Source organism: Ovis aries, chromosome 4 (genome assembly GCF_016772045.2).
Source record: "Ovis aries strain OAR_USU_Benz2616 breed Rambouillet chromosome 4, ARS-UI_Ramb_v3.0, whole genome shotgun sequence".
NCBI lineage: Eukaryota > Metazoa > Chordata > Mammalia > Artiodactyla > Bovidae > Ovis > Ovis aries.
In genome coordinates, this window is record NC_056057.1 from 80006386 (window position 1) to 80016936 (window position 10551).

The window sequence follows — 10551 nt, forward strand, 5'->3', positions numbered from 1 at the left end:
TCTGCATTGCCTCTGCCCTCCACGTCGGCTGAGGCTGCACAGGCCTCGGTGTCCATGCTCTGTGCCTGAGAGAGTGTAGTAGCTGAGGACATGGGCCTCAACAGTCGGCCTGTGGTTGGGGTAGGTCCCATAGAGGGTGGGCATCTGGTCAGCTATAAGAGAAGGAGCTGAGTGTGGGACAACAGCATGCATGCTTCCTCTCACAGACAGATGACTGACCTTTCTTGGAAGTATTCAGATTTTTTTTTTAATATTTGTAAGATTTTATTTTGTTTTTATTATTAAAAAAATGTATTGGAATATAGTTGCTTGACAGTTTTGTGTTAGTCTCTGCTATACGGCAAAGTGAATCAGCTATACGGATATATACATCCCCTCTTTTTTTTTTAATTTCCTTCCCATTTAGGTCATCACAAAGCACTGAGTAAAGTTCTCTGGGCTGTATAGTAGATTCTCATTAGATATTTATTTTATATGTGCTGTGCTTAGTTGCTCAGTCGTGTCTGACTCTTTGGGATCCCATAGACTGTAGCCCACCAGGCTCCTCTGTCCATGGGATTCTCCAGCCAAGAATGCTGGAGTGGGTTGCCATGCCCTCCTCCAGGGGATCTTCCCAACCCATGGATTAAACCCAGGTCTCCCACATTGCAGGCAGATTCTTTACTGTCTGAGCCACCAGGGAAGACTGTTTTATATATAGTAGTATATATATATGTCAATCCCAGAGCATTCAGATTTTAAGAAGAATCTAATGAAGCTGCTACTTCATGGCAAATATATGGGGAAATGATGGAAACAGTGACAGACTTTATTTTCTTGGGCTCCAAAATCACTGCAGATGGTGATTGCAGCCATGAAATTAAAAGATGCTTACTTCTTGGAAGGAAAGTTATGACCAACCTAGACAGCATATTAAAAAGCAGAGACATTACTCTGCCAACAAAGGTCCATATAATCAAAGCTATGCTTTTTCCACTAGTCATGTATGGATGTGAGAGTTGGAGCATAAAGAAAGCTGAGCACTGAAGAATTGATGTTTTTGAACTGTCATGTTGGAGAAGACTCTTGTGAGCCCCTTGGACTGCAAGGAGATCCAACCAGTCAATTATAAAGATCAGTCTTGAATTTTCATTGGCAGAACTGATGCTGAGGCTGAAACTCCAATATTTTGGCTGCCTGATGTGAAGAACTGACTCACTGGAAAAAACCCTGATGCTGGGAAAGATTGAAGGTGGGAGGAGAAGGGGACGACAGAGGATGAGATGATTGGGTGGCATCACTGACTTGATGGACATGAGTTTGAACAAGCTCTGGGAGTTGGTGATGGACAGGGAAGCCTGGCATACTGCAGTCCATGGGATCACAAAGAATCAGGCATGACTGAGTGACTGAACTGAACTGAATGAAGCTAGAAATGCCTTTGATATACAAAGGGACACATTTCTGGTGGTGACTCTATCTGCTTTCCTTGAGCACTCATCAAAGGCCCTCATATATATAAGCCTCTGAGCTACTGATCCTGAAGGCCAGAGAGGAAGAGGATGGTGGAGGCCCAAGGTCAGGGCCAAGTGGTGTTTCTTAGTTGGAAACGGCAGTGACGAAGAGCAGCCTGCACATTTGTCAGAGCCCATGACTGGGTACAGCCAGCCCAGCATGAGGACTGAGTTTAAACAAAGAACACAGAATGGCTATGGGGCTGGCTGCAGCAGAATTCCCACTTCGACACCAAGACAATTTTCTTGCTGTTGCTGAGTTTTATGACTGTGATGTCACTGAATGCTGCTGACAACAGAGCTGTTATATCGCAAATGAAAGGCCTTAAATCTAACTGAGGGACCCTATTATGCCAAGACTGGAGCTTGTCATAAAAATCATCAGTTGCTGATGCCTCTGAGCTTCTGATTTGGGCCTGGAGAGAAGAGAACTGTGAAATTTGGGTTCCATTCAGTTGTTTTGATCTGGACCTCTCTATGAATAGAAAGAATGAAATTGGCCATATGTGACCTTGTATTTCAAGGAAATCGAATCATTCAGACAAGAGAATTTAACCTCTTGCCGTAGTCTTGCATGGCAAATCCCATGCATGGAGGAGCCTGAGCGACTTCACTTTCCCTTTTGACTTTCACTTTTCACTTTCATGCATTGGAGAAGGAAATGGCAACCCACTCCAGTGTTCTTGCCTGGAGAATCCCGGGGACAGGGGAGCCTGGTGAGCTGCCGTCTATGGGGTCGCACAGAGTTGGACACGACTGAAGCGACTTAGCAGCAGCAACAATTCTTCTGTTTGTCTTCAATGCCAGAGTAACGGACTGGGCCCCTCCTGGCTACATTTTACTAGTGTTTAGAAAATTTTAAAAGTTGCATCCGTTTCTCTGGTTATACCCCCAAAATGCATTGCAGATTTCCTCTACTGAAATCACTCCCTGTATTAATACAGTGTTGCAATGAAGGACTGAGTTCAGTACTTGAACTACACCAGCCAAGGGAACAGCATCAGGCAGTGCAAGCAGCCTGACTCCTTTCTTCCTGTTTTATTTGTTCATCTCCTCACTTGACAAGTATTCACTGAGCAACAGCTATATGCCAGGCATTAGCATTAAAAACTGGAAATATGATGAGACCCTAGGAAAAGATTGTCATTCTTGCCCTCATGGAATTTTGCATAGCTGGTAGGAAATATGCTTTTCTTTTGTTTCCTTAACTTCAGATCAAATCAGTGCATAATACCTAGTCATTTGGTAGCAGGAAATGTTACCCTGGAAAACGGTGGGTCAATCACAGAAGCTGGCCTTGAATCAAAAAAATAAATAAATGCTCATGGAAATCCACACAGGAGTTTAAATAAATAAACAAACATACAAAACAATCTTCTCTGAATAATGTTTATGGGAATATTCTGAATACCCAGCCACAAATGAGGCTCTTCTCTGCGTGTATGAAGGAGAAACAGCTCAGGGATATGGATATATTTCAGTGAATATTCAATATCTAATTTCTTAGCTGGATGTTGGACACACAGGTGTTTACTGTATATTATATATATATATTATATGTGCATGTATAATGTGTATATATATGTATACACGGTAGGTATACACACAGATGTATACAATACATAGAATATTTTGAAATATACACAATTTCAATTTTACAATTACACTTTCATTATGAAATTTCACAGTTTCAATTTTACAATTAAATTCCAATTGTAAAACTTCACAATTCTAATTTAATTTCACAATTGAAAACATGCAAATAACCAAGAGGCACATGAAAAGATGTTCAACATCACTAATTATGTTGTACCAATTTCCATTCCTATTGTCAGCGTAGACGAGTTCCCTTTTCTCCACACCCTCTCCAGCATTTATTGTTTGTACATTTTTTGATGAAGGCCATTTTGACTAGTGTGAAGTCACACTAGTGACTGGCCTTTGATGAATGGCCTTCATCAAAAAATTTACAAACAATAAATGGAAATTGGTACAACCACTAGGAAGAACAGTATGGAGGTTCCTGAATAAACTAAAAATAGAACTACCATATGATCCGACAATCCTACTACAGGGCATATGTCCTGAGAAAGCTATAATTCAGGGTATGGACTTAGAGTCATACAGAGTGAAGTAAGAGAAAAACACATATTTTATATTAACACATATATGTAGAATCTAGAAAAATGGTACAGATGAACCTATTTACAGGGCAGGAATAGAGATGCAGATGTAGAGAACCGGCATGTGGACCCAGGCAGGGAAGGGTAGGGTGGGATGAAGTGGGAGACTAGGACTGACATATATACATTACCATATATAAAATAGATAGCTAGTGGGCAGCTGCTGTATAACACAGGGAGCTTAGCTTAGAGATCTGTGAAGACCTAGATGGATGCAATGGGGCTTGGTGGGAGGGAGGTTCAAGAGGGAGGGGATATATGTATACATATAGGTGATTCACTTCATTATACAGCAAAACTAATGTAACACTTTAAAGCAATTATACTTCAATAAAAAATAAAAATAAATGAGCTTGACCACTTTAAAAAAAAAAGCTATGGCTATACAGTCATAACATAAAAGTCAACTACAGAAAATCAGGTATGGTCACTGAGAACTAGAAGAACCCATCTGTATCTGTTCTTCACTACACCCTTATTTCTAAACATAATTCTCTGAAACATACCTGTCCACTTCTTTAATGTTTTAGTTTTTATATTAGTCTCTGCTCCTTGTCTTTCCCAGATCTGTCTCTCTAGATACAACCGTTTGTTCAAAATCTCTCTGGCAAGTGAGAGAAGATTTCAAGGAAGCAGCAAGCACTCAAATCAGCCCCTCTTTGCTCACATACCCACATTTCAGAGGAGATGATGAGCAGTCTGACAGCATCCTTATGAAGTGCCCAGTTCGAGGAGTTAACATTTTTTTTTATTACGTTTTACAAATTGCAAAGATAGTGTAGAAGCTGAGTTACAATGGAGTACTAACACTTACTATATGAGGGCTGGAGTGAACTCCTTGGGATTTCTCAACTGGAATACTCCCATGAAATTTTCTGTTGGATTACTCTGGAGGAGGGGAGGAATTAAGTTGTTTAATTACTGTTGCCATTCTATGTTTTATGCATTTTAAACTAGCTTTAATTTTGTATTCTGTCCCAAGTCAGTTTCACCAAAGGCACAATTTTGAAAATAATAATGATAAAACCATATCAATTTTCCCAGTAAATGGTTTATGCTCATCACAGCAGTGGATAAATCTGACAGGGTCAGACTATGATATTTGTTCTATTTTATGACTGTGTGAGCTTTGAATGTCTGAACTGTCCAAGACAGATATTGCATTCATCCAGACTTTAGACCTACCTTGACTTCTATAGATTTTTAATGCAGCTGATGTATCAATGAACAATTTACTCTAAGATGCCATGCATCCAAATTGGTGTTTCAAAGGGTGGTCTGAAATTCCAGAGTAGAGTATGCTAAGTGGCTTAGAGCTTAGAAGATGCTAGTTGGTTGATAGGGATGAAGGACAGAGGAATAGGGCATGAAAATGAAAAACAAATGAGAATTTCACAAACTGATTTCTGAGCTCACAGTGGAGATAAGGTCACCCAAGTACAGGCTTGGCTTAGAGGACTTTCAGAAGTGTGCGCTGTTCCAACAGCCACATGTGTTAGTCAGTGTGAGCAATTTCTGTCCCATGAATGTTGAGACAAAAATAGACTATGTTTTTATATGTAAGGAAATAAGAACATATGGTCTGACATGGTTTGCTCATAGTCACAATGGGAAAGAATATTTAAAGTCCAGACTATTCCAGAAATCAAATCACTATAATGATGCTTTGAACAGATCAATTCTCTGATTTGAAAAGAAAGTGAATCAGTTGTACATATACATATACCAACTCTCTTTTTAGCTTCTTTCCCCTGATAGGTCATTACAGAGCATTGAGTAGAGTTCCCTATGCTATAGAGTTGGTACTTAGTGAAAATGATAGTTGCTCAGTTGTGTCTGACTCTTTGCAACCCCATGGACTGAAGCCTGCCAGGTTCCTCTGTCCATGAGATTTTCCAGGCAAGAATACTGGAGTGGGTTGCCATTTGCTGCTCCAGATAGGTACTTATTATTTATCTATTTACTATGTATCTGTCAATCCCAATCTCCATTTATCTCTCCCCCTTCTTACCTCTGGTAACCATAAGTTTTTATACATCTGTGACTCTATTTCCATTTTTTTGTCTTTCTTTTATTCCCCCCTTTTGTTCTTTCTTCCTTGGTCTTTGTTTCTCCCTCAGTCTCCATTTATGCTTCTTTCTCCTTTAACTGGCTTTTCCACTATACATTCACGGATGTATCCCCTTTCCTCTGTCCCTAATCGTCCTTTTCAGTAAAATAAGGGAGGACACGGTACATAGTCAATAGGCTGCTTATTGATCTAGCACTAAATGTGTATGTGGTATATATACAGAATGCTATACTGTGTATGGGCTTAGTATTCTTTGAATGATTTAATTTAAAAAGCGGTAATTCAAATGTCTTCTATTTCTAAAAATAATGTCAGGAAAGATGACTATATAATACTTAATAGTTATATTCATATACCTTTTCCTTTTTAACTTAGTCAGTAAAAAAATACATATACGAAAAAAGGAAAGAAAACAGAATTTTCATCCATGATCTAGAATTAATTTAGAAATCTGAGCATTCATTTTATTTGACAAAAGTGTATTTGTCCTTGTGAGATGGGGATGGAATATGTGCCTTTGAGAAGAGTTAAGAACCACTGCTGCCCAGGAGGAAAACACATAAATGTATTCAGAGGATCTGTGTGACTGGGTAACCTTTAAGATCTCTTTTATCAACCTGGAGGTTCTATGAATCTAGGCAAAGCAACTTAGTGCAGGCACATTAGAATTAGCTAGACTTTTCCAGCAATACTCTAAAAACAGACTGGTTCTAAACAAACCTGCCTACCTGTGTCTTAAAAGACGACTAGACAGACTACCATCTTCATTTGTTTCCTCGGATTCAAGTTCATCGCAACAAACATTCACCAGTGCCTGCTTGAGGGAGGAAGTGGGTTAATCATTGTGGCTACTGGGAAATGAGGTCAGAGCCACACCATAGAAGGGCTCAAGGGTCAGGGTAGAGACAGATCAGAGGCACAGACAGTAAGGGCTACATGGTCTTGCTGAGCTGTCCACCCAGCAATTAGAGGGGCATGAGAAGCTGCACAGTGACAACCACAAGGAAGTCATCAGCATGAGTCATCTGCAAATATAGCCAACTCCATGTCATCTCCTTGCTTCAGCAGGTGGATCATTTATATTTCCCCTGGAAGCCATCCGCTGGTCTAAATGCTGGGGTTGATTTGTTTTTCTGTTGCAGGGGAGAAGGTGGTTTTCCCAGAAGGAACTAGAATATGCCTGGCTCTGGCAGAGTTCCAGACACAAGAGAAAGACAGGGAGTTTTTGAAGTTCTCTCTCTCCTTCTGTGCAAATTAAAGGTCCACTCATCTTTCCAACCCTCTGACCCTGAGAGAAACACACAGCTCAGGTAGGGTCACTGTGGGTCGTCTTTGTTGGCTTTCTGATCTTTTGCTGTTTAGCGGCTGGTAGCTAAAAATTAGGATGTAGCTAAAAAAAGGCGAATTTACAGCTCATCTTTTCTGCACACTGTTTAAATTCCTCTCACCTCTAATGTTTAACCAGAAAACATTCTGACAGTTATTGAGAAAGAAGAGTGGCAACTATTGACTATTTCCATGCACAGCTTGGTTTGGAAATGAGAGATCCTGGGATGACAAATCAAAGAATATAAAAGTCTAAAAGTGTGTTAGTTGTTCAGTCATGTCCAACTCTTTCTATTTCATGGACTGTAGCCCACAGGCTCCTCTGTCCATGGAATTCTCCAGGCAAGAATACTGGAGTGGGTAGCCATTCCCTTCTCCTGGGGAATCTTCCCAACCCAGCAATTGAACCCAAACCTCCTGCATTGTAGGCAGATTCTTTGCAATCTGAGCCATGAGGGATTTCCATAAAAGTCTGAACATGTGAATATTAGATTATGGAGGTTTCAAGGAAGGTGTCTTTTATCTACTGAAACACAAGGGTTCCAATAGCATGACAAAATGGAATTTCTCCTGTATGTATCTATTTCCCCTTAGAGTTGGAGCCATATTTTTTTGAAAGTTCTTTAGAATCTGGGTGTAATAAAATAATAATAACTATTACGTTGGGCTTTAAATCATAGAAGAAAACTAATAGTCTAGTTAATGACTATAATGATGAGATTAGCAATGATGCTATATTATTTTCACAGATGGCAAAATAACTCTCTGAAAGGGAAGAGGGAATCATCTTGGCTAAGTGATTACCTACCTCAGCTTACATGTTACTCTCAGGTTGCAATCTCAACGTGTGGCAAATTCACTTTCACAGTGTGACAGTTGTTTTCACTGAGGCAAGAGAGCAAAACAGCTGGTTTTAACTCCAGTCCAATACAATTCTGTGTGCTGGAGCCGCACTAATTAAGCCTAACCCTACTTCCACTTGGTGGTCCTTAAGATATCTGTAAACAGCTGTGTTATCTGTCCTACGCTGTTTCCTCTCCAGACAAAATGTCTTGAAATGCTGAAGTAGCTCAGCTTGTTCTGGAATATTCTTTCTAGTTGCATCTTGACATGAGTGTTCTTATTTGACATCACCCAAAGCCAGGCATCAGTGAAATCAAAATTCACAATGTCTTTGGGACTTGTGTGGGCAGCAGTGTCTGGAGTAAGGGAGTAGGAAGTGGGGGGACAAGAGAGGAACACCTCACAGATTGGTGCAGAAGAGGCTGTAGCCGTTCCCTTGTGAGTGGCTTATTTGCTTTTTCTTCTGTCAACAGTGGGAGGAACTGCAATTCCTCTTGGCCAGCTTCGATTTACAACCAGTCTTTCCAGCCTTTTGCTTCAGTGAACAAGGTTCCCAGGAAGCAGACCTCTGACTCTTGCCTCATTTTCAGATAAAGGCCCACTTTCAGACATCTGCCCAGCCCTTGCGACTGTTCTACAGAGTTGACTTTTCATTACAAGTGTATTCACATGTGTCAAGCTGCTTGTAAAGCTGAGGCTCTTCATATTGTTTTGTTTTATGAAAGAAGAAACCAAACACTTCCTGTATCAGTACGTTCAGTGTGGACAGAGTTGAGAGACAGGAAATGTAGGAGATTTAGCATTAAAATGTGAAAACAATATTTTAAAATGGATTCAGAAAAATGTGACCTCATTTGAATATAGGTTGTAAGTTCCAGGAGCATTCTAGAACTGATTTAATCCCACCCATTGGTTTTGGAAGAACTACCAACATGGCTACATGCAGCAAGATCATGCTGACAAAGAGCCCTGTGTCTCCTAGTCAGTGTGAGTTGAGTTCGAGAAGTAAAAGGGGGCTTGGTCTGCAAAGATGTCAACATCAATGCTTAGGCTTTCATCACACATGGCAAATATGAGGGGGTTCTGGGCTCCGTCCCAGCCTTGCTGCCATTAACTTGTTTTGCTATTTTGTACTCATAATTCCTCTGGACCTCATAGCTGTTCATCGCACACCTTTATAATGAATGTATTATGCCAGGAAAAAAAACTGCAAAGTAACTTCTCAAATTTGAGGGTTTAGTCTCCACAGTTCTTAGGCAAACAATGCAGTGAAAGACAATGGTTACATACAAGTTTCTTTTGTCTTTTCTTTCTTTTTTAAATTAATTTTTATTGGAGTAGAGTTGCTTTATAATGTTGTGTTAGTCTCTGCTATACAGCAAATTGAATCACGTATACGTATAGATATATCCCCTCTTCTTTGGATTTACTTCCCATTTAGGCCACCACAGAGCGCTGAGTAGAGTTTCCTTGCTATGCAGTTGGTTCTCATTAGTTATCTAATTCATATAGAGCAGGGTATATATGTCAACTCCGATGTTCCAACTCATCCTGCTCCGCTCCCTTTGGTGTCCATGTTTGTTCTCTACATCCATGTCTCTATTTCCGCTTTGCAAATAAGATCACCGATACCATTTTTCTAGATTCCACATGTATGTGTTAATATATGATATTTGTTTTTCTGACTTACTTTACTCTGTATGTCTGTCTCTAGGTCCATCCATGTATACAAGTTTCTTTTCTTTTTCTTTCTTTTCTTTATTCCCACCAGAGACCCTTCTGGTTGTAGAATTGGGGGAGATAGTGTAGGAAACACATATAATGGATCATCCTGGTCTTCTGATCCCTTTCTGTTCAGTCTTCAGAAGTACTGGGGCCTGCTTTCCTCCATCTGCTTCTTCTCAGAAGGAGACGCCAGGCGATCTAGATGGCCTGGTGTAGATTAGGGACCATCCTTTTCAGGCTCTATATGAGGCAGGTCTGCACACCTTGTTCAACTCATACTGGCCTCCTCTTCTCTCCTCCTACCCCCTTTCCATGTGCTCTACAATACCAACATTTGTTCTTTGCCCAAGGGAAGTTCCTTTGCATCTTAAAATCTCCAACCCATGGGATCATATCTGTCAGGAATGCTTCTTCTCACTCCTCTTCACCCACAAAAGTCCTACTCACCACTAAGCCTCGACTTAAATATCACTTCTTTAGGGAAGCTTTCCACACCCTTTGTGCTGATTAGGTACTCTATGGCATGCTGTTTATTTCCTTCCCAGTGCTAACTGTGAATTTAATGATGTAGTTCTGTGAGTATGTACATGTGTGTGATCATTTATTTATCTTTTTCCATTTCTTCATTTTCAGCCTATGTGTACCCTTAAAGTGAGTTTCTTAAAGGCAGCCTGTTATTAAAGTCTGTTTTCCTTTAAAAAGGATTCAGTCACTCTGTGTCTTTTTGATTGGATAAGTTTTAATCTATTTCCATTTAAAGTTCCATTTATTCAATAGGTAGAACTTAGAATTGCCATTTTGTTAATTCCTTACTATCAAATCTCCTATTCAGTATCATCCTAGAGTGTTACTTAGAGCAATAAAGCAAAAAAGGGAAAAATCAAGGACAGATAGAAGGAAGGAAGAAAGG

The 10551-nt window shown here is 40.1% G+C and overlaps 1 long non-coding RNA gene across 2 annotated transcripts; it reads left to right on the forward strand.

The window, feature by feature from the left end:
* The first annotated feature begins 6654 nt into the window (after nt 1-6654).
* LOC132659751 (uncharacterized) lies at nt 6655-10342 on the forward strand. Of its 2 annotated transcripts, XR_009600514.1 has the most exons (3): nt 6655-6815; nt 6890-7057; nt 8390-10342. It is a non-coding gene; the product is annotated as an uncharacterized LOC132659751 (long non-coding RNA). The 2 variants fall into 2 exon arrangements; XR_009600513.1 differs by having other exon boundaries at nt 6655-7057.
* The last annotated feature ends 209 nt before the right edge of the window (nt 10343-10551 follow it).